At 40.8% G+C, this 24,568-nt stretch overlaps 1 long non-coding RNA gene across 1 annotated transcript; it reads right to left on the reverse strand.

Moving 5' to 3' along the window:
• Positions 1 to 3,458: 3,458 nt before the first annotated feature.
• On the reverse strand, positions 3,459 to 22,869 carry LOC115652870. The gene is made up of 3 exons (XR_004000760.1): positions 22,299 to 22,869; positions 20,672 to 20,676; positions 3,459 to 3,471 (listed from the first exon to the last, which is right to left on the reverse strand). It is a non-coding gene; the product is annotated as an uncharacterized LOC115652870 (long non-coding RNA).
• Positions 22,870 to 24,568: the final 1,699 nt, after the last annotated feature.

Consider the following 24,568-nt stretch of genomic DNA (forward strand, 5'->3'; position numbering starts at 1 on the left):
AGTAGCAGCTGTGTTAGTCTGTATCCGCAAAAAGAACAGGAGTACTTGTGGCACCTTAGAAACTAACAAATTTATTTCAGCATGAGCTTTCCTGAGCTACAGCCCACTTCTTCAGATGCACAGAATGGAACACACAGACAGGAGATATTTATACAGATAGAAGCATGAAAAGATGGAAGTATGCATGCCAACAAGAAGAGTCTAATCAATTGAGATGAGCTATTGTCAGCAGGGGAAAAAAAGGTTTTGAAGTGATAATAAAGATGACCCATAGAAGGTGTGAGGAGAACTTAACATAGGGAAATAGATTCAATTAGTGTAATGACCCAGCCATTCCCAGTCTCTGTTAAGGCCTGAATTAATTGTGTCTAATTTGCATATTAATTCGAGTTCAGCAGTCTCTCTTTGGAGTCTGTTTTTGAAGTTTTTTTGTTGCAAAATTGCCACCTTCAAGTCTGTCACTGAGTGGTTAGAGAGGTTGAAGTGTTCTCCCACTGGTTTTTGAATGTTATGGTTCCCGATGTCAGATTTGTGTCCATTTATTCTTTTGTGAAGAGACTGTCCGGTTTGGCCAATGTACATGGCAGAGGGGCATTGCTGGCACATGATGGCATATATCACATCGGTAGATGTGCAGGTGAACGAGCCCCTGATGGCATGGCTGATGTGATTAGGTCCTATGATGGTGTCACTTGAATCGATATGTGGACAGAGCTGGCATCAGGCTTTGTTGCAAGGATAGGTTCCTGGGTTAGTGTTTATGTTGTATGGTGTGCGGCTGCTGGTGAGTATTTGTTTCAGGTTGGGAGGCTGTCTATAAGCGAGGACTGGCCTGTCTCCTGTCTCTTCTACATGTGACTCTATTGCAGTGAAGTGCTCGGGTGGATACACTAAGATATTTTTCATTTTCTGCACTCTTCTTTTGCTGTTATCTTGTTTGTTGGCTTGATTTCCCTCATTTTCTTGGTTTCTTTCCCTCTCCCTACAGCTCACACTTTCCTTTTTATAATCTTTCATCATACTTTCCTACTAAAGAGAAAAGAGCCATTTGTTATAACTTTAACAGTGTATGCAAAACATGGAAAATAACAGCATATATATGAAAGGTAAATTGAGATCATGTCACTGAAGTTGTCTATGAATAGAATGACTTCATTTAATGTAAGCCACAGCCTAATATACACCATTAGTCTTTTATTTTTTATATTTTATTTTTGCTCTTTAAAAATATTGTCTCAGGGAACAGTCCAAAAATAAGTAAATACATTTTAACAGCCATACAGATAGTTTTCAGTGATGATCTTTCCTGATTTTTGTTCCATTGCATAAGTAAGGGAATAACTAACCTATCACAGTGGTCCGGGGTAAATAAAATGCATATGTGAATGTTTCTTATCCTTCTACTTCAGAGATTTATTTCGCTACTTGTTTAAATATTTTGAGAAACCTACTGCAACATGTAACCATGAAATGCATCCACATCATTCATTTCATATAGCTTTCCTATTTCTGGTCTTCAAGATTGAAACTGATGAAATTACAAGTATTCTAATTGTGAGGTACTATCATTTCTGGGCTGAACTCTGGGCAGTTATTGAGCTATAGCAAAATGACTTTGAATCAAAAACATTGTGCAGTTGCATTTAATCAATGGACATGGCACTGTCCTCATGTTTTCTGTACCTACACAAAGCATCATGTAGCCAATTTCAAACCTAAATTTTAAACATTCTTCTTCTCTTGTTGCTTGGATTCATTATGCATCTCTGAAGCAAGTATATTGATGTGTCTGTTCATTCCCATGATTCATTTCCTGCTCTTGCCATGTTTATACCTTCACTGACGCATTTGTTTTTATTTTGCGCCACAAGATTTTTTTTCATTAATTGGGTGGAGGTGTGGGGATTAATGTACCCTTATCTGGTGACTGCTTCACACGTTATGAATAGCGTGCCAAAAATGTATGTACTCTGGGAACATAGTTATCCTTAGTATGACTCCTGTCCCAAACAGGATTCAGTCTTGACCTTTCAGTATAAATATGCAAAAGGACCACAATCTGTTACTATGGTGAAAGCTCTAGTTTACAAACATTTATCCTTAATAATAAACTATCCTGGAGAAAAATATCAGCATATAATTTACCTTTCATATAAGATCACATTAATGAAGTTGTCTAAGAACAGAATGATATCTTTTAACATAAGCAACAACCTAATATGCACCATTATTCATTTTGTTTAAACTGTTTAAAAGTATTGTGTCTCAGGGGACAGTTGGAAGTTGGTTTCCTAGTTGAGAAGGTCTTTAATATTATCTGAAGTAAAAATTGCACTGGAACTCTCAGGAAGATTCTTCAAAATGGCTGCCTACTGAACAGCTAGTGCAGGTTTCATTGTATTTGATGGAGTGGACTAGTCACACAAATGTAAATCCAGAGTAATTCCATTGATCTCGGTGGAGGGTATAGCAGTATCTGTATGGCTAACTGAACAGCTTTTTAGTTATATTCAAATACTGTACTTGTAAAGAGCCCAAGGCTTTATACAACCTATATAGCCTTCTGAAGGACATAAATCCACACCATGTAGAGGTCAAGCATAGGAGTTTATTACACACAGCGCTGGCGGAGTGTCACCTTGTTTATTAGGCTCAGAGACACTGCCAATCAATTGATTACAACAGAATATATAGATTTTTCATGGGTGGGGGAAAATGATGGGGTAGGCAGTTCCACACCCCGGGATAGGTTTTGCAGCAAGACAAGATAACACATTAGCCAATGGTTAAAAGGTTACATAATGTCTCCGCCCATGGGCTCAAGTTTGTAAGTTAACATTTAATTAATACTTTGATAAAATGTTATTAGGATAAAATATATATATTGAATTCTGATTTGGAGTCCATAGGAATGGAGCAACTCCTTTGACTATCCAACAGGTACATTCCTAGGGGTTAAAGCAAAGAAACAGTGAAAGTACATGACAATACAGATTGTCTCCTTTATGTCTTAAGGCAGGCATTGGTCCCTTGGAAGGGAGGTGGAAGGGTGCCATATTTTATACTGACGTGCCAATTTTCATAAACTCAAGGTTGGATCTGTGGGAAGAACGTTCCCAACAGAAGAGACCGACACACTAGGAACAGGGATCCTTTGTTCAATCTGAAACATTGGATGAAACATAATTATTCAGTTATTGCTTCAGCATCTGGCATTTCTACTGACCAAGCATATCTTAGCAAATGCAATGTTATCTTGCTTACCCCAGCGTTTTCTTAGCTGATCACTATTTGCTAGGCCTCTGGTCTCCTGACCAAACTCTGGATTTGGGTCTGGAAAAGAGCTGGCACAATCCATACACCAGGTTGCTGTATACAATGCACATGGATTTTAACCCTTCACTTCTGTGATGCAAAAACTCCAGAAGTGCTGTATAAGAAAACCAGACACCAGGTTGATATTTTCAAGGACTGGTCAGATCAACCTTCTGTGTTGGAAAAATATCTCTGCAATACACTCCCTGCTTTGCAGATAGACATTGTGGAAAGAAGGGAGAATAGGTATGAGGTACTTTGTCCCAAACAGCCCTACAGCTTACTCTGTGTGTCCCAGTTCCTTTGTCCCATTCCTAACTGGGGGAGAAGGGTCTGCAGAGACAAGATATGGCTGTGTTAACCTATATTTGGTTCCAAACAGAGAAATGAGGGATGGGGCATGGTGTTTAGTTTTGGTAGGAAAAAAATAGTCCAGTGTTGAGTGAAGACCTCTCTAACCCTTATTTGCTATAATCTGCATGAAGATGATGGTGGAACATCACTAAAGGGGCTGTGAATAATATGAGATTGGGCCCAAAGAAAGAGAAATATATGTTTTTAAAGTGTTTTATGTTAAACTCCTCAAATTACGTCTTCTTTATAAACAGAAAAAAATATGTTAAAAGAACATGAAGGCTGCATAGTCAAGCACTCATAAATTAGGAAATGCCAGAATTTAGCTTGCCCATGGAATCTTAATTGCAACCTTTGTGAGAATGCACTAGGATATAGTATTTAATTATATGGTCACTTAATATTTTTTTCCACAGGATGCCTGCCTATGGACTGTTGGTGCTCAATTAATGAGCAACTATTTAATATTTTATTTTATCCTTGTTCAGTGTGTGTATGATGGGATTCCCAGGGTGCAGCCTAGGACTGTGGGACCATTGTACCTCCCTGAACTCTCTCCAGCCTGGGCTGTCTCTCACAATGACTTGCTAGTGACCAGCAGAAAACCCCTCCATGTGCTGTGATCACTCAGCACAACACCATGTGGAGCACTAAATCCATCTATATTGCATGAATGGTCCCAGAGCCATTCATGAATCACACAGAGAAAGGCACCAGAGCCAAATCCCCTCCAGCTTCCAGCACTGTACCCCAGGAATATAACATCTTACAGTGCTCAAGAGGGGCAATGCAAATGTATTAATTGGTTCACCACTACATCAATGGAAAGTGGACATACACCAGCTTTTGCAAACCAGAACAGATTTGCCACACACTTCAGGCAAACTCACTGGTAAAGATAAACAGTAGAACAAATGTATTGACTACGAAAGATAGATTTTAAGTGACTATAAGTGTTAGGCAAAACGTCAGAGTTAGTTACCAAAATAAAATAAAATATAACCATGCACTCTAAATTCTCAGCCCTGTTACACTGGGCAACAACTAGATTAAATAGTTTTTCTCACCCCAATGGATATTGCAGTCCTTAATATACAGATTTGTCCCTTAAATCTGGGCAGTCTCCTCTGTTGAAGTCTTCAGTTTTCTTCTGAGTGTCTTAGTTGCTGGCAGCATAGGTGAGGGTAGAAGAAAGGCTAAGCGTGGGCCTGCTCTGTTCTGTTTTATACCCTCAGTCCCATGTGCTCAGAGAACAAATCCAGGCATGTCTGTTGGTCATTGCTGAGTCCCCAGGCAAGGTTGAACAATTCCACTGGTGTGGCCTCATGCAGGTGAGTCATTGACTTGTAGTTCCCTTGCTGGACAATGGCTGTTGATGGGTTGTTTGACACCCCACCCAGGCATTGGTCATTTTTCTTGCTATTGTCTCTGGGGAGCTGGCATTTTAAAAGAGAACTGGATAAATTCATGGTGGTTAAGTCCATAAATGGCTTTTAGGATGGGTAAGGAATGGTGCCCCTAGCCTCTGTTTGTCAGAGGATGGAGATGGATGGCAGGAGAGAGATCACTTGATCGTTGCCTGTTAGGTTCACTCCCGCTGGGGCACCTGGCATTGGCCACTGTCGGTAGACAGGATACTGGGCTAGATGGACTTATAGTCTGACCCGGTACGGCCATTCTTATGTTATGTTCTTATGAGCTAATATCTGGCTGATTCCCCAATTTACAGCATGTTTTAGTGACAACTTTAGAACACAATTCTCATAACAGCATATGCACTAAAGATATACGTTTAGATAGAACAATGACTTTCAGCCAATCATAACCCAACTATATTGCATGAATGCTCCCAGAGGTTGGAACCTTTAGGTCCACTGCTTTCTGATACCTCACATGGCATGCTTTATACGCAATATCACAAGTATATGCAGATGAGGAATATGGGAGTTACAGGACACCCCTGCCACCCCAAGGTACAGAATGTCAGAGTGTGCCCCTAGGCTTTATTCACTGCAAGCTATTCAAATCCTGCTCTGAAGATGGAATTATTAATGTCCTCATGGACTCTTCTATACTGCTCATCAACATCTGAGTGCTTTACTTAATTTATCTTAATGCTCCCCTCCCCTTCACCCCTGAGAGATGAGGGGATATTATCCTCATCTTACAGATGGGGAACTGAGGAAGAGAGATCAGGGTCAAAAGTGTCCACTGATTTTGGGTGCCCAATCTGAGGTGCCAAGGATATGATTTTTCTGAGCACTTTATCGATCAAAGCACAGATCCATTGACTTCAGCAGCAGCTGTGTTTGTTCAGCACTTTTGCAAATCAGACCCCAGGGTCTCAAGTCAGACACCCAGAAAATGAGGAACCCATCAATAGTGAGCACCTGTGAAAAGTTTGTGACTTGCATCATATGGGTTGATGAAGGTGATGATGCAACATCATATAGGTTTGTCATATGTGGTTTGTTAGCAAGGTTGGAACCTTTAGGTCCACTGCACAGACCTTGGCCACTTGAGCTAATCGAGTAATTGATAGCTACAGTAGGTTGTCATCCTCTGTGACCCAGCTCAAGAGGGGGTGAGATTCACACTTGGCCAGCAGAACAATTGTGAGACTACAGAAATTTTGTGTTCTACTGTAGTCTCTGGAGGGCAGCACTCTCTAGTGGTCTGTGACTTCTACCTGTTCCCCCTGAAGCTGTGCAAAAGCTTGTTTCCCTTGGTCATCTTCAGGGAAAGTTGTAAAATTACTTCATTTGATTTAGTATTTGGTTAACTCTGCTTGTCTTGTTTACTGATTTTTGTTAAATTTTATATTTATGCTTATAGAAGTGGTGATAGTATTTGTGCTACATATTGCAAGTAGCTTTGCACAATGCATTGTGGGCCAGATGCTTAGTACAGCTTGATTGAAAACCACTTACACCAGTTAAGAATTATGTCCCCACATGTCTTAATAGTCTATGAATGCTTAGAAATTATGACTATGTGCATTTAAAAAATCACTACAGCCCTAATCTGCAAACATTTACACATGTGGGTAGTTTTATTCTATATAAGCAGTCCTGGTGAAGTGAATGGGACTACTTGTGTGATTAAAGTTACGTACATGTCTTTGGAAGATCAGAGCCCAAATAATACACTGTCCCTTTATGATCATTTTTTGTTTAAGACAAGGCTCAACATTGCTGGTGGGAGATAGATTAAATTAGCCCCTGCAGAGTGCAGTACTAAACAAAAATCCTTTAAATTATGATTCCCAGCTATGTATTTCATTTAGTTTCTAAAATAAATTTAAAGCAAGTATTCCTTGCTTTAGCGTTTTCTGCTGAAACCTATTTATTAAGGAGAAATACCTACACAATAAATGTCATGTCTAGGACACGGTTGCTAGTTTTCAATAAAAGTTTTTGAGTAATTAATTGGTATTTATTTAATATACAATAACAATTTTATTTAATCTAATTTAAATATCCTCTTCGGAGCCCCTAATCTAAAGTTTTACCCTAAGAGAGAGAGTGCTTTCTGAGCTTTGCAGAATTAAGATACAACTAGGTCAGAGAAGATTATATTAGTTTGCTCCCTATGATAGAAAACCTTATGTGGAGAAAAAAAATGATAGTATATTATACACAAGTGTTCTAAATGCTGCCTTCCAGATCATTAGGGGAGGGATGCCTCAGTGTTTTGAGCAATGACCTGCTAAACCCAGGGTTTTGAATTCAATCCTTGAGGGAGCCATTTAGGGATCTCGGGTAAAAATCTGTCTGGGGATTGGTCCTGCTTTGAGCAGGGGGTTGGACTAGATGACCTCCTGAGGTCCCTTCCAACTCTGATATTCTATTGAAGGTTCTTTCCTTCTTTGCACAGTACTCATAGAACTGTAGGTAGCTTTTTCCAAGCAAGCTTGTAAAGATGAGTGTTTGGATTAGCATCCCTAGGGGCAACTGGGTTGTGAGATCTTGGTTCTATTCCCAGTTCTACCACATGTTGTATGCATGAACTAGAATTTCCATAGGAGCCTATGGGAGTCAGGCACCCAATTCTCTTTGAAACTGAGTGGAATTTTGTTCTAAGAAAAAATTCAGAGAGTATAGGTGAGGCATTCAGATACTGAAGTGATGGGTGCTTCATAAGTACATAACTAGGTAATCTAGCCAAGTATTTTTCTGATTGGAGTGCTGTTTTAGAGACACCAGAACAAAAGTTGTTGCTGCCCAGCCTGTGTATATTTTTTTCAACAATCAGAGAGAAAGTTGGCAAGTGTTAAGCAGCTGATAGCGTTTAAAAAACAAACGCAAATTCCAGCAAAAAGGCAGAGGTCAGTGGCTCTAGGCTCTGTTTTTGTTAAAAGTAAGGCTTCACTTAGAAGATTTAAACTTGTTTTTGTTGTTGTTTCTGGTATCCAGGAGCAGTGCACACATCTCACTGTTTTCTACCACAGTGTCATCAAAATAATATTAGTTGAATTGTAAATTTCTGGATGTTAATTAGAGACAGGAACTTATGATAGCACTCCAAAGATGCCTTCCATGTCCTAGAGCACAGGAAAAGATCTTTCCTAATGCCACTAGCCCTAGGCAGGTTGTCTAGAGCTTTAATGCAAAGGATAAGGGAAGTCTGAATTTGTTAAACAATAAACTTGAGAGGGAACAGTGACAGACAAAATAACTTGAACTAAACATGGCATATAATAAATACACTAGTCTGTGGTAGTTGGTTTGTCACTGAAAGACAAGGACCTGAGCGAGTGTGGGAAAGCATCTTGAAGATGTGCAGCTGGACATCTTCACAAAAGATTAATTTTCCTTTGAAAAATTACAAGAAATCCAAAGGTCTGTAGCAATTTGTGAGGGAATACGTTAAATAGTAATCCTATAGCTTTCTTATCTGGCTCCCAAATTCTTCTGCTGGCCCGGAGGTTATTCAATACCATTACACATGATACAATTTAAGTGGATTCTGAAAGAACTGGTCTCCTGTAGGTGAATCAGGGGATCTGTGCATTGGTACTGTTTGCCAGTACCGTGCTGAGATGGACAAAAAAAGAATTTCATTATTCTGGTTGAGTGTATCAAGTATGGGTTAGGGAATTCCTGGAAATCTGCACTGCTCCAATTACCTTGTTGGGAGACATCTTAGCTTTTTTTCTTTCCTTCTTTTTATTTTCCTTTTTAAATAGTTGATTACTTCAAGCTTTCATCTTTTTCTTTCAGTCAACTCCCCTATCACCTTCTTTCCAGAAAAAGGAAAAAAAATCTGGAGAAAGAAAATGGTCAGGGACCTCTTTAGATATGGCCCTCAGTTGAGTTTTGAACAGCTGCAATAATTATCAAGCTATGATTTAAGGGTCACGTATTACAACTTTTTTGTGATTCCATAAATTTGTATTTTGGATATAAAGAGTATTGGGCTCTTTTTTTCCCTCTTCATCTTAAGGGATCACAGTCACCTTAAAAACCAAAATCCTTCCCTTGTGGCATAAATGGGGGCAGCTGCTATGACTTTACTGGAGCTACCGCAAGTGAATTTGGCAAAAATCATTGTCTTTCTCTAGTTGTGTTACTAGCAACTCCTCAGAAAGTGAAATTTATTTTTTTTGTGGGATTTGTTAGTCTTCAATTTTACAATTTGCTTTCAGAGACTAATTCCTATGTGGATTGAGTGGGTAGTTTGATGTATCTTCTTACTTCTTGTTCACGTGCATCAGCATGATGACATAATCATCAGAGCTGCTTGGAAATTTCCCAGTGAAAGAGTTTTTCCTTGGAAAATGCCAGTTCATCAAACCCAAAATGTTTTGCAGAAACACTTAAGGCTCCATGAACTTTTGTTGAATCATAGGCAGAGACCATCAGAAACCGCTCTGGTTCCCTGCCAGCTTGACCAGTAGGAGCACATGTTTACAGGGTTCTTAGCTCCAGAGGATCCCCACCATGCAGACTGCCCTGGATCCAGGGATCCCTTAGCTTCCAGGTTCCAGAGCAGCCTTGCCATGCTAGGACATGTAGGGTCCTTGCCATGGAATCAGGAGCTTGGAGATCCTGGGATGGGCTTCCAGAATGTGCAGATCCAGAATAGCCCAACCAAGTTTGCTTCCAGAATCCTGGGCTAGCTGGTTCCTCCTGCTGCCGAAGTCTGGTGAAAATGACAGAAATGTCAGTTGCTGATACCACAGAGCATTCTTTGTTTCAGATGCATCATGTATTGGTGTTTCCTTTTTTTGGAGATTTCAGTTTGAGAGATATTTTCTTCCAATTCAAAACACAACCAAATTTAAAAATTAGTGGAATTAGATGTGTGACTCTGAGGGGACTGTTTTTCGATCAAAACATTTTTTTTTACAATGTGAAAGGTAAATGGATTAATGTCAACATATGATATATTTTCTATTATTGTATAATGCTCAGAGATGTGCTACATACAGGCTAAATATACTGTTTTTGGCTTGTTCTGTTTTCAACAGTCAATTAAAAAAAAAATCTAAGAATTCAAATACTTTTAGGAATTCTTTGTATTTTTCTGTGTAAGACATGTCTTTATAGATTAGCAAAGTGTGAGAAAGTTGAGGAATTTACGGTCTATTTTTGTGTCCATTAATGCTATTGAAATAAGTTACAAGTTTTTCTTGTAGTGAGTTTATATGCTAAAATACAAATCCTTTAACGGGAATTCAGTACTTGGGAAAACTACCAGAGTGACACAACTAACAAAGTTCTTCACTTATGCACGATACAGGTAATGCAGTGGGAACTTCCTTGAACCACAATGCCAATAACAATTGACTTGGAAGAATCATCTGTAGTGATCACAGGATTCACTGTCTCAGGGCTGCCCAGAGGGTGGGAGGGAGGCAAGTGGAGCAATTTGCTCCGGGCCCTGCAGGGGCCCTCATGAGAATATAGTATTCTATAGCATTGCAACTTTTTTTTATGGAAGGGGCCCCCGAAATTGCTTTGATCCAGGTCCCCTGAATCCTCTGGGCGGCCCTGCACTCTCTATGGCCATTTGGTCCTTCCTACTGAAACTGCCAAAAGGATATCTGGCCTGGTCTTTCCCCTGTGCTTACAGACTTCCTATGACTGTATTATCTAGGGACCTGATTCAGGAAAGTGTTGCTATTAAGGATAGTACTTAAACCCATTTTTAAAGTGCTCTCAGTGTAGACCTAGATGATGAACTTAATAAAATAAGGGCATAAGACATTAACATATGAATCAGTTCTGCTGTTTCCTGATGATCAGCTGCTTGTCCTTCTTTGTTTGGATTTTGTTTACTGTATAAATCAGGGCTCCTGTCATTGTGAACAAGGTTTTTTACATTAAACTCTAATGTCAGTTGTGATTGCGGCTTTTGTGAGGAGGCTATCTGTTGGCTAGAAACTTTGCTGGGTCTACTCACTCCATTTGCATATGCCAATGAATAGCTATTAAACAGTCACTCTGAGTGGTTACCGTCTACTAGATCTGGTTGTGAACCACTAGAAGGCTCCATATATCTTAAGCTATAGTATTCTCTCTAAAGAGTATTGGATGCAGTGTTGGAACAATATTAGAACAGAAAACTAATTATTTTTAATAGACATTATAAATAGAAAAGATCTGTTAGGACATTTAATCCATCAACCTTTCAGTGCAGGATTGTTCTCAAAGGTAGTTTCTAGTGACTTATCTAGTTTTCCTTTTAAATAAGCCTGTTAAAATGTGTAAACAGTTTAAACATTTTATTTTACCTTGGAGTGAATATATATTGAATAATCTTTGTTTCATGACTTTAGGAGATTTCCCCCAATGCTATGCATACATTTTGAAAAAGACCAGATGCATGCAAGCCACAGTTGAACTAAAGAATCTGTGAAAGCAAAGTTAACACCCATAACAACATAACAGAGGGATGTTACATCCCCCCCACTTCCTTTTTTTCCTGAAGCTATGCAATTTATTGAAAATTTCAGGAGTAAACTAAGAACAGAATTAATATATCACCTTTATTAAAAAACCTTTCCCTTTTGACAACCTTACTATTCAGTGTAACTGAACAGCAATATACAGCCACACTTAAATTAGTGTAGTATCTTTGTTCCTCTCCACATCTCCTCTTTCATTTTTTTTTTCATAGTCACAAGTTGTGGAAGGATGTTAGGAAAACTCACTATAACCCTTATATGGCTGTATATTTGACAATGGTAGCATGCTCAAGATATTTACAAATAGCAATCATCTAATAAATATTAGACCACAGTGTGAGTATACTTAATTTTTGACCAAGGCAAATTGAGAAACTGCTGCCATTTAATAGGAAGACAGCTGTTTTTATGTTTGAGGACACTTTTTAATGGAAACAAATAACTTGTTCTAACAAAGTGTTGGGTTTTTTTTCTTCTAGGCTGTAGAAAATCACAGCACAGTTAATTATATTTCATTTGCATTGGGTTTGTCTCTAAAATAATTATATACAATTGTAGGTAGTCAATGAGTGATGAACACAGGTGAAATATAACTAACCTTACTGCAGAACACATGCTAATTAGTTTTAGGAAGAGCCAATAATACAACAGTTTATAATGCTGTGAGTCCAATAGTATTTCTCATCAAACAAGATACATATGGCAAATCTCCAAAAAGAAGTCTTGAGTGCAGCTGTTAATATCCCTTTATGATTAATTGTTGGTACTTTTATAAATACAAATATAAGGCTAGGTCTTGCCCGGTGCCAAAATTTGTGAAACTTTCTCATGGGTGATAGCTCAGTATTGAGAAAAATGTAGGGCAATTTATGATTTCACAACAATATGTATGGATTTATGAGGTTTAGATACAAACCCAGGTGATACTCAGCAGCTTTGACTGAAATAGGTTGTGTTCTTGGTTTTTCTTTTTGAAGCTTATTTGTTGCAAATATACTTGGATGGAAACTGACATGTTTGTATGAGCCCTTGTCAACTAAACTGCTGAATATTGACACAGCTCTCATTTAAAGTTTGTGAAAGCTTTGCCAAGTGATGCAGTGTATGATCTGTGTATATGGTCTAATTAAATGTACAATGCTAGGTTATGCCTTCAGTGTGTCCATGAGCCCCAATTTATGCTCTGAAAAAAACATAAAATAAAAGAATATTCAGTTGTTACCTGACCTAGTGCAATGTTAAAATATTTTTATGGAGTTAGAGATTACTGATTATAGATAGTACTTGTATTTTATGTAGATTTAGAAGTTACTACTGAAACAATTTTCAATGAAAAAATGGAAAACCTTTGTATTATCCCCTATTTTCCAACCAGTTCTGCTATTTATTACAAACTGTTTTCTAGATTAACAATGCTTGTAGTAACTGGTGGTTCTTGGATCATGTATCTATTTTCTACTCCTGGGGGCATTCTGTACCACTATGCCTGCACAGAATTTATGTCCCCTGCAGATTTCTTTGCTTTCCTGCAGAAAAATGACTTTCTGACGGGGAAGTAAAAGGAAGCTGCAAGAATGTTTATGCAATCCTCCCAAGCAGTATGTTTTGGGTGCCCAGGGCAGCTGTCAGAAAGGTAAATCACTGTTGGGCAGGGAGTGGGACTGGGGAAGACCCGGCTGGTGACTCCTACCCTGCACCGGACTCAGCTGCTAGTCCCAGCTGGGCTGGGGAGAATGGGACTTCCCCTACCCCCGTGGCATCCGGGGCCATGTCAGATCCACCCCTAGATTTTTCCCCCAGCTGTAGGAAGCTCTGCAAACTCTATTTCTCATGCTTCCTGCACGCATTGCTGCTCATCTGCAGGGGGAGGGATTACTGTACAGGGATCTGCCCAACCCCCGTGCATCCAGACCCCTTCATACCCAGATCCTCCTGCTGAGCTTCACCTCCCCCTGCACCCAGAAGCCCTATGATGAGCCCCACTCCCTCTGAACCAGGACCACCCAGATGAGAAACCTTCACACAGACCTCCACCCTACTGAGACCCAACAATCTTCACCTGGCCCCTTCTGCAGAGTCTGATTACTCTTTCACTCAGAACCTCCCAACAAGCCCCTGTGTATCCAGATCCTCCCTGCACTCAGATCCCCCACTGAGCCACCTGCACCCAGATTGCCTGACACAGAACACTCTCAACCCACACCTGGATCCCCCCACACTAAGCCTCTTCAGACTTGGATCCTGCCTTGCTGAGCCTGCCTGCCCACACCTGGCACGGAGGGGCAGGGCACTGGGGTGTTTCTGGTGCAGTTCCGGTCTTCACACTGTGTCAGGATTGGATGCAGTCTCACCGCTGAGTCTGTGTCCCAGATGGGAGCTGCACAGTGATTTCCCACCTCTGTGGAGCCAATGGCCTGTGTTCCCCAATGCCATCCTGGAGTCTCCACATTTATTTGACAAACACAGTTTTCAGAAATTGGCAGAATTTTAAAATATTGTGCTCAGAATTTTTAATTTTTTGGTGCAGAATGCCCTCAGGAGTAATTTTCTGAGATATAATTTATTATAATTAAATTGTGCTGACACCTGGACACACAGGTTCTCAGACCACATAAAGGATGAAATTATATGTTGAAAATTAAAGAGTACTTATGAAAGGTATGTGAATGATATTTCAAGAATTGGAGATCCTCTAACCACAGAATGGGTTTGCCTGTTCAGGTGTTGTTTATATGTATGGAGGAAGTGCAACAATGTATTCTGTCTCTGTGTCTACCCCGTTGTTAGCCTCTGTGAGACAGCCATCAATTGTGATGAAAAACAACTTTATAGCAAAAATGCCTGAAATTCCAGATCTGCAAGACCAGATCATTGCCAAATAAAACCTGTAACATTGTTTCTCTATAGAATTTCTAAAATTCATTCTTTCCTTTTCATTTCTTTGGCTAAAGTACTTCTCTGTGGTTTGATCATCTCCCAACTCATGCTTTGCAGCCACTTTTTCCCCTCCAGCTTCCCAGATTCATACCTTACTCTCTTCACTCTATCAAAAATATTACCATTAATATAATCTTTCTCACATGCCACTTGGACCATGCCATTACCATCTAGTTTCCTTCCCCATGTCTTCTGCAGCAAGCTCAGGCTTCTTTTAGTCACTTCAGGTCCATGTATATCTCATCTCCTACTTATAGCTCTGCTTTTCCAGTCTCCCCTTGTTCCCTGTGCTTCATTATTCCCTTGGCTGCTTCCATTCTTGTCTTTGTTTCTTCTTTTGTCCTGTCATGGATGCAACTGTCTCTCTCCTCTGTTGCTATAAGGTTGCATTCTTCATTGAAATATTCCTAAAGACACAGTTCTCCTGTTACTCTTATCAATCACTATCCACTTCACTGCAAACCACTTACGTTTTTAAGGAGGAACATCATATGATAACTGTTCTCTGGTCATCCTGGGCATTTTGTTTCTGTTTTTTCTTACCTGTTCCTTCATTTGCTCATTTAGGCCCCAATACAGCAAAGGTCTTATACACTTTATTAAGACTCATCTTTATTCAATAAAGAACTTAACCACCTACTTCAGTTCAATTTGAGATCAGTTAAAACAACAACAAAATAGTCATTCTATTTTGGGGTATTTTCATACTGCTTTTTAAAAAGGTAACCTCCCCCACCCCCAAAAAACACTGAACAAACTGTCCCCCCCCAAACAAAACACAAATGGACAATTATAGTAATGACAGGGATTAATTTGCTCTGAGGAATATACGGAGATATGGGATTAAGGCTACCACTCCATGTCTACCATTTTGTGCTGGTACTTCAGGAGTCATTCAGTCAAAAGTGTGCTAGCTTCAAAATCAGCTGCACTACAATACCGATAAGTAATGGAATTGAGAGTGTTAGTCTTAAATCTGAATTTCCTTGCTGTGGTAGCCTGTTCTTTTATATTTTACTTAATATGATGCTTTTCCTGTATAGTTTACAAATACAGAGTATGTACTGTAAGTGTCTGTCTCTTTTCTATACATCTGTGTATAATAGCCTAGGTTGTTAATCTGACTGTGCATTGTACATTTTGTAGGTACGTCATCTGCATTTACACTTTACACACATTTGATGTTTTATAAAATGAAGATTTATCTAGTTAGATGGATTAAAGAAAAAGAGGTGGTTCAGTACTCTTGAGATCATTACCTAAGAGCACCTGGGAATCAAATATCTGATCACAGCTGTTCTACACGCATGCAAAGCTAGTTTTTCTTGGTTTGCATCTGAAGAAAATCAAACACATATTAAATGGGATTTTTCCAGTTTTTGCCATTCCCACCTGATGTCATCCTCAAATCTGATAATTCATTCTTAACCAATGAGACAACATTATTCACAATAGGGATTTAATCAGAGAAGTCTTTTTCTTGGCATTTTCCTTCCTGCAGACATTTCCCAGTGCTGAGCATATTAACATTTTCAGAACCCATGAACAGCTGATGACTAGAATTCTTTTGCATGCAAACACTGGAGTAAAGCCTGCTTCCAGTGTTTTGATGTGGATCTCAGCTGTAAACCTTCTCATGACTTTATTTAAAGTGAACCCAAATAGATGAATACGTTAGAGAAATATGCTGAAGGAAAAGAAAAATGTCACGCTTTCATGATCTGGTGTCCAGGAATTTGATTTTAGGAGTGGCCTGTACAAAGGATAAATGAGAAACCCATATACAATCTGGAGGTTTGAATGAAATAAATACTAAAAGTAGAGGGGGACAAGTTTGTGGGTGTGGGATTTTTTTGTTTGTTTATGTTTTGCATTTTTGATGCTCAACCTCTATAAATAAGATTTGTATGTCTTCAATTTCATTGTGTGTATCTCCTTGGTTATGGAATTTTCATTGGGTTCCTAAATAGTTGTCTTAACTTTAGAAGAAACTTATGGTTGTACTTAAAATAGTCTAATGACTAAGAATTTAATTTAGATTTGATAGGACTGTTGTATGTTAATTAAATATCTGTGATTATTAAAAAGCATATTACTTTATGTTTAACAGCTATGTACTTGGTATAAATATGTTTATATTTGGTATTTAAATAGCACAAAAGTAATGCAAATAGATTTATTCTAAAGATTTAATTATAGGATTGTTTTGTACACATCTAATACTAAGGGTATGTCTACGCTACGGGATTACTCCGATTTTACAGAATTCGATTTTTGGCAACAGATTGTATAAAGTCAAGAGCATGCGGCCACACTAAGCACATTAATTCAGCGGTGTGCGTCCATAGTGCTGAGGCTAGCGTCGACTTCTGGAGTGTTGCACTGTGGGTAGCTATCCCATAGTTCCCGTAGTCTCCCCCACCCATTGGAATTTTGGGTTGCCTGATGGGGCAAAAAATGTTGTTGTGGGTGGTTCTGGGTACATGTCGTCAGGCCCCGCTCTCCCTCCCTCCCTCCGTGAAAGCAATGGCAGACAACCATTTTGCGCCTTTTTTCCAGGGTTACCTGTGCATATGTCATATCACGGCAAGCATGGAGCCCACACAGCTGACTGTCACCGTAAGTCTCCTGGGTGCTGGTAGACTTGGGACTGCATTGCTGCACAGCAGCAGCTCATTGCCTTTTGGCAGCAGACATGCATTAGGACTGAAAGCCATCATCATCATACAGAGATGGGAGTGACTCAGCCAGGTCATTTCCCATTTTCTGCCAAGAACCCAGAGATGTTGAGGGCTAACAATCATAATGCAGCGTCTTCGGCTAAGCACCCAAGAGATGATGATGGCTAGCAGTCATGTTGCACCGTCTGCTGCCAGCCTAAGATGTAAAAAATAGATGGAGTGGATCAAAACAAGAAATAGACCAGATTTGTTTTGTATTCATTTGGTCCCCCCTCCCTCCGTGATATCAACAGCCTGCTAAACCCAGGCTTTTGAGTTCAATCCTTGAGGGGGCTATTCTGTGTGACCGTTGTTTGTGTTTCTCCTTGATGCAAAACCTCTGCCTTTGTGGATTTTAATTCCCTCTAAGCCATGTCATCAGTCACCCCTCCCTCCGTCAGAGCAATGGCAGACAATCATTTCGCACCTTTTTTCAGTGCAGAAGCCATACCATGGCAAGCATGGAGCCCCCTCAGTTCAATGCAGCAGTCATGAGTATTGTAAACACCTCATGCAGTATTGTGCAGTTTATGCTGAACCAGAACCTGGAAAACCAGGCGAGGAGGAGGCGACGGTAGCGTGGCGACAAGAGTGATGAGGACATGGACACAGAATTCTCTCAAACTGCGGGCCCCGTCACTTTGGAGATCATGGTGTTAATATGGCAGGTTCGTGCCGTGGAATGCTGATTCTGGGCCCAGGAAACAAGCACAGACTGGTGGGACCGCATAGTGTTGCAGGTGTGGGACGATTCCCAGTGGCTGCAAAACTTTCGCATTTGTAAGAGCATTTTCCTGGGACTTTGTGACTTGCTTTCCCCTGCCCTGAAGCTCCAGAATACCAAGATGAGAGCATCCCTCACAGTTCACAAGTGAGTGGTGATAGCCCTGTGCAAGCTTGCAATGCCAGACAGCTACCAGTTAGTTGGGAATCAATTCGGAATGGGCAAATTACTGTGGGGGCTGCTGTGATGCAAGTAGCCAAAGCAATAGCTGAGCTGCTGGTAACAAAGGTAGTGACTCTGGGAAATGTGCAGGTCATAGCTGATGGCTTTGCTGCAATGGAATTCCCTAACTGTGGGGGGGTGATAGATGGAACCCATATCCCTGTCTTGGCACTGGACCACCAGGGCAGCCAGCACATAAACCCCAAGGGGTACTTTTCAATGGTGCTGCAAGCACTGGTGGATCACAAGGGACGTTTTACCAACATCAACGTGGGATGGCCAGGGAAGGGTTTGTTGTGGAAAATGACCACCACCGTGTTGAGTTGATCAGACAGCCTGAGGCTCCTTTATTGATTAATCAGAGAATACATGCATATGCACGGAGAGACGACAGGTCCCCTAGCAAGGGGTAAGTCGCTCTACCTTACAGCAGTGATACCTGTGCTTATAAAGCCTAAAACCGCAAATTATCATATGAGCTTATACATCCGTCATTACCTTATTTGGCTAATACAATGACATCTTCTAAACATCTGCTAAAAACAATTGCTATTAATATATCATTTATGAGCTAATTGCAAGTCTGCTCTCTTTCTACTTCCCTATAGAAAGTTTTGTAAGTGTTAGGTCATTGACACCTGGTGTTTTTCTCCTACTTGCGGTTACGCTATTGCACGTAGCTCAGGCCTTTTTGAGGAACTTGGGTCCAAAAATACCTATTGGTGTACCTTTGGTCAAATGATCATGAGTTATATTTTACGCCCACACAAGCAACTTAATAAACCATAATAAACTAAAAGCTGTTATAACTTAACAGATTTTCTGGTTCCCCTTTATCCAATTCTAGTTCCTCTTTTTGGGGCCCTGACCACATCTTTTTGCCTCAGCGTGCCCTTTGTACAGAAAAACAAGTTTAGCAGGAGTTAAAACTCTTGCTTCTAGCTAAGGGCCTACTCTTACTTTATTCTCAGCAAAAAGCCTGGGGCCTTGGGTAAGGTGGGTTCGGGGGGGGGGGTTTCCCTATCAACTCCCTCCTTTTTGATGCCTTTGTCTTACATGGCATCAAACTCCTCACTCTGGATATCCATTAAGTCCTGGATCTCTGGATGAGGATTCTTCAAGTTTGGAATGCTGGCGTAGGTGGCTTCTTTTAAGGAAGCATTCAGCGTGGCATAATGCAGGTGGTCCTCATTGGCTAAAGTCGATTCCATTAATGGGTTAAGGGGTACTAACTGTGGTGGGGTATAGGAACGGGAAGTTGCACAAGGGCATGTGTAATGTGACCAGCAACAACAGCAACACCAGCAGCAGATACACACAACAGTAAACGTGCTAATGCCAAGGAGGAGCCATACGTACCAGGGGTGATGGGGTGACTGAACACTTTTTGTGAATTGGCAGAGAATGTCACTTTTAACACAGAGGGAAGATACTAAGTGAACAGTTTGGAGGGCGTTCATAGCTTCCTGGTAAACAGTTTCTAAATAATGAATTTGAGTTTGCAATTGCGAAATAGATTGGATTTCTGGCAGGAAAGATAACAATGAGTGAAATTTGTCAGGGACAACAGATGTCCAGTCGAAAGGGACCTGAAACTCCAAATTAACCTGATAATCTTTTTTTTGCGGGCCAATAAATATTATGAGTACCTGAGTTAGTGTGGAGGTTAAAGGCCACATCATAGATAATAGGTGAATTGACATGGACACAACTGCTATTGGCGGACACAAGGGTATAGGAGGCTAAGTCTTGTAGGTTACCAGGACCCTCCCAACATACCCGGTGATGGACAGCTACCACCTCTCCGGGGTGTAGTTTTCTAAAGCATTGTAGTTGTGGAGGCTGTAAGGGCCAATAGGTCCCGAGATCACCTAGACCTATCCAAAGGTCAGGGGTTATAGCTGGGGCACCGATTAAGAAGCGGTTAGGACCGCCAGGAGGTTTAATTTCCCAAACATTTCGATGGATTACCCAGTCCCACAAGCAACCATCCCAAGGGCCTGGGAGAATACTGTAAGTGGGGGCCCAAAATCCTTTCAAGGGTCCATAAGCCCGGAAGGAACACTGTGAGCGCCAACACTTCCATTCAGAAAACTTCCAAGTGTGTCTTCATGGCCACAAATAGGGGGGTATACCAGATGTATTAGTAAGGGCAGTGGGCCAGCGCTGCTGTTCAAGGTCCTTACGTAAAGAGAAAAGGATGGTATTGAGATAATCCTGTACTTTTGAACACGCCTGATCCCACTGCAATGCCTTTCCTGATAGAGTAGCCTGATGGACCATTTGCTTAAGCAGGTCCTGGGTAACAATACTTAGTGCTGAGATAGTATGGAGTGCGCCTATACCGGCCTTCTCCTCAGTAATCTGAGTCCCAGAGATAAACCCTGCGGCCTGGTCTAATTGTCCCAGATGGCCCTCATGTTCCTGCGTTTTGTAAACAGTCCAAGCTGACGCTGCAGTGTTAGCACGGTGCAGCAAAGTATCAACAATATCTCTCCTTTTTCTGTTATCTTTAAGTCGAGCTTGTTGTTCCATCAGGCGTATGGCTGCGCCTTTAGAGCAGTTAGAGTAAGTGGCGGTGATTTGAAAGTGAGTGAGGGGAAAAGAAAAATGGATGGTTCCTAAAGTGGCATTTAGGATTGTCCATTTAAATCCTGATAGGTGAGGTTTTTCTGTAGGCTCATACCATAACTGTTGGCTTTGAACCTGAATGGCCTCCTTAGCCAATGAAGTGTTAATTGAATGGGAAGGGGTATATTGAAGTAGAGTGCAGGTGATATTTGCAGTGAGGGGGAGATTCTGAACACAAAGAAATCCTACAGTGGCTAAGCATACCCTTTCAACTGTAACATTAGTTCCGGTGGCATGGGTGGCTACAAAACATTCTGGACCCTTTTCAGTAAGTGGCCAACAAGTGCCTGGGACTAACACGAGGTCTATATCATGGTCAGTGTCCCACGTGTCTATATAAATCTCAGCTTGGTCAGGTTCTCTTGTATAAGTAACATAAGAGGTTATATTATGGTAACTAAGATACACCATACCAAACGCATTCCATTTAACATACCGTTGGTATACATAGCCATGCAATGAGAAGATTAACTTGGATACGCAATAGGAAAACAAATCACCAGAGGAAGAGGGTCTGGGCCATTGTATAATGGTCGAGGTCTTGGGTAAATATGGGTCTGATTGGGGCTCGGAACGGGCATGATTTTCTGAGATATTGAGGGATGGAGTTACTACGGGAGGCTTAACTAAAGGGGAGGCCGTGGGGGGAGCAAGGGAAGGATGGGATTCGTCTAGTAGTTCTGGAATAGCCTGGCATGGCCAGGGGACCTCACCTGTACGGCAATCACCTGAACTGGGAATAAATCCCAATATCCATTTTATCCCACATTGCCATGCCTGTTTCAGCGATGCTTAAGAGCATTTTAGCAGTAAATCTTGGGTTAAAGAACTAAGGGTGGAGACAACATGTAATTCGTCCACTCCAGCCCAGATACTGCTTACTTGTGCCCCGGAGATAAGCCTATGTCCTGGGCCAATTGGCCCAATTTTCATTGTGCTGTTGATTTTTGTAAATATTTCAGACAGGAGCGGCACTATTTGCCCCGTCCCGCAAGGAGCCAGTTAAATCCCTCCTTTGGTAGGAGGATGCACCCCAAGTCTATACCAACCCAAGGGTAGCCCCTCAGGAGCAATTGGGGCAGGTAGAAGTGATCTGGAAGTGGGATAAGGGCAGGGCAAATTTGATAGTTCCTAGCCTGGCATTAAGTATGGTCCATCTGAACCCCCTTGGGTTTCTTTTTCCTAGAAGAACCATACCACAACTGCTGGTCATACACTCGGATACTTTTTCAGGAGGCTTTAGGTTCGTTATATGGGAGAGAAAATACTATAACAGAGTACAGGCTATGTTGTTGGTTACTGAAATAGTCTCTAAGTAGAAAAATATTCCCGTGGTTAGACAAGTCCTGTGGGTATATGTTTGGTTATTTACTAGTGGTGTCAGCAGTGAGCTTACAAGTAAGGCTACTAATTGGATAAATATTCAGAAAATATTACTTTCCCATCCCCATCCCAAGTTCATTAAGAGGAGAGGTTAAGGAACATTAAAAGTTTCATTTTCAGGTAGTTTTGGCTAGCTTCCGCAAGCTATTCTTCGAGATTTCGTAGTCTTAATTGACTTAGCTGTCCAGCAGTGAGGCAGCAAGGGAGAGGTTACTAGCACAATCACCTTGCTTGCTTGGAGGCTTTATTATGTCCTCAGGTGGAGAGGTTGTTTTCTTAGCAAAATTCAAAGGCTCAGTGGGTCTGTCAGCAAACAAAGGAGAAGTTACCAGTTCTTTTACCTTGTCCTTCACTCCTGCCGTCCAGAAAGAGCAACAACGCCAGAAGGAAAGATAGACCAATCATTAGTCAGAGAGTCATCACAGTGAGGAACATGGGCAGGTAGTCAATTCTTGGCACTTTACAGCAGTGTTGGTAATTAACAGGATTTGATAAGGGTCTTTCAGCATGGAGCCAGGGCAGTTCCTTGCTGGTGGACCTCCATGTACACCCAGTCTTCTGGTTTCAGCAAGCAGCAGAGCTACTGTATTTAAAAAGACTTAACACATTTTATTAGTGCCTGGCGATAATTACGCATTGTGTCATTTATTAAATAAATGTCCACCTGAGCCAAAGCCAGCAGGGCACTGTTGATAGTTGCATTGGGTGCCCTGGTAGAAATTTTATAAGGGCTGAGTGCGTTGGAAGTGGCCTTGTAAGTGCATTTGGCCATACTAGATCTGTGAAGCTGCACATAACTTAGTTGTAATTTGTCCAGTAAAATTAGGTTTACATTCACTGTTGCTATTTACAAGTATGCCAAAGCTTCACAACCGTTTTGGCATAAGCCTTTTTATAAGAAAATATATTACTAAAACTAACACATACTGATAAGAACAGCATTTTGGCATGTTTATAAAGTCAATCTGAATATTTACAAAGGGTCCTCATGGAGTGGGGTGAGCTGCAGGTCTAGTCTGGACTGGTTTTCCACTGTTGTGTGCCAGACAAATAGGGCAAGGATTACAATATTGTTGAGCCATGATTAAAAATTTTGAGGCATACCAATGCCACACCCCTGATGCAATCATCCCTCCTTTTCTCACACGGGCCAAACCATGGGCCACGCGAGCAAGGTAGGGGAACATAGCCCGGGGCGCAACCAGATGACCATCTGGAGTGCACCACAAGGTGTGGAGAACACCCATTTTTTCCCCATCCGTCCTTCTCCTTTTTAGACGCTGACTCTTGCAATAGTGCCAGGTCATGAGGGGACGCAGCTGGAAAAAGAGGTTGCAGCATACAAAGACGAAAAATTTCAGAGGGAAGCCATCAGCTACTGGGTCCAAAGAGGAACTAAAATATGCAACGGGTTTGCGTGAGGACCCCTAGGACCATCCCCTCCTTTTTTCATGACAATAGAGAGTAAAGGGTTTCTTATAATCAGGGAGGCCCAGTGCCAATGCTCAGGCCAGAACATGCTTAACCGGAGTGAAAGTCTTATTAGCCTTTAATGTCCAAGGGATGGGGTCTGTGACCTTATTTACGGTCAAATCTTGCAATTACAACATTTAAACATTTAAATAAAATTATTTTGCTTAAAATATTTTTTTCTTTACAAATATCCTTGCTGATTGCAGGCAAAACTGAGGAATTACTTAAATTACTCCCCATATTTTTCTGTATTTGTTTTGTAGGCAGGTCAAGTTTTAATGGTTTCTATCTGCTATTTGTTACCAGAACAGATTCAAAATTTTTTACCATTCTCCTGGCCTTGACTGCCCTGTTGCAGCCACAACTTTGGATTGTTTTCTTGTTTAGTTTTGTGTTCTGGCAAAAGTATATATATATTTTTTACAATCCAAAACACCAATTATTATAAAACAAAAATTATACACACCAAGAGTGCTGATTATTTACAGACATTCTAAAGAAACCAAGATTTTTATTTTTATAACACCTTCTTTTAACATTTGTACTTAGTTTTACTGCTTAATTTTTTCTAATAACTACAGAGTTAACTTTTAACTTTTTTTTTTCTCTCTTACTTCCTTAAACCGCGGTTGCCATTTGTTTGGGCCCAATCCTTTTTTCTTGCTGCATTATTATTATTATTATTATTTTTTTTTAATGGGCACAGGCATTGTTTCACTACCAATTTGGCCAGGAGAGCGGGCCTCCCGACCAAATCCCCTTCTATCTATCCACGCACACCCATCCACATACACACACCACATCCAGAGGCATCCTGTTCAACGATCAACATTTTTTTTTTTTCATGTCTGGACTTAAAACAATCTTTCCCTGAGGCAACAACAACCCCTCAGCATC

The sequence above is a fragment of the Gopherus evgoodei genome, chromosome 5 (assembly GCF_007399415.2).
Source record: "Gopherus evgoodei ecotype Sinaloan lineage chromosome 5, rGopEvg1_v1.p, whole genome shotgun sequence".
Lineage (NCBI taxonomy): Eukaryota > Metazoa > Chordata > Testudines > Testudinidae > Gopherus > Gopherus evgoodei.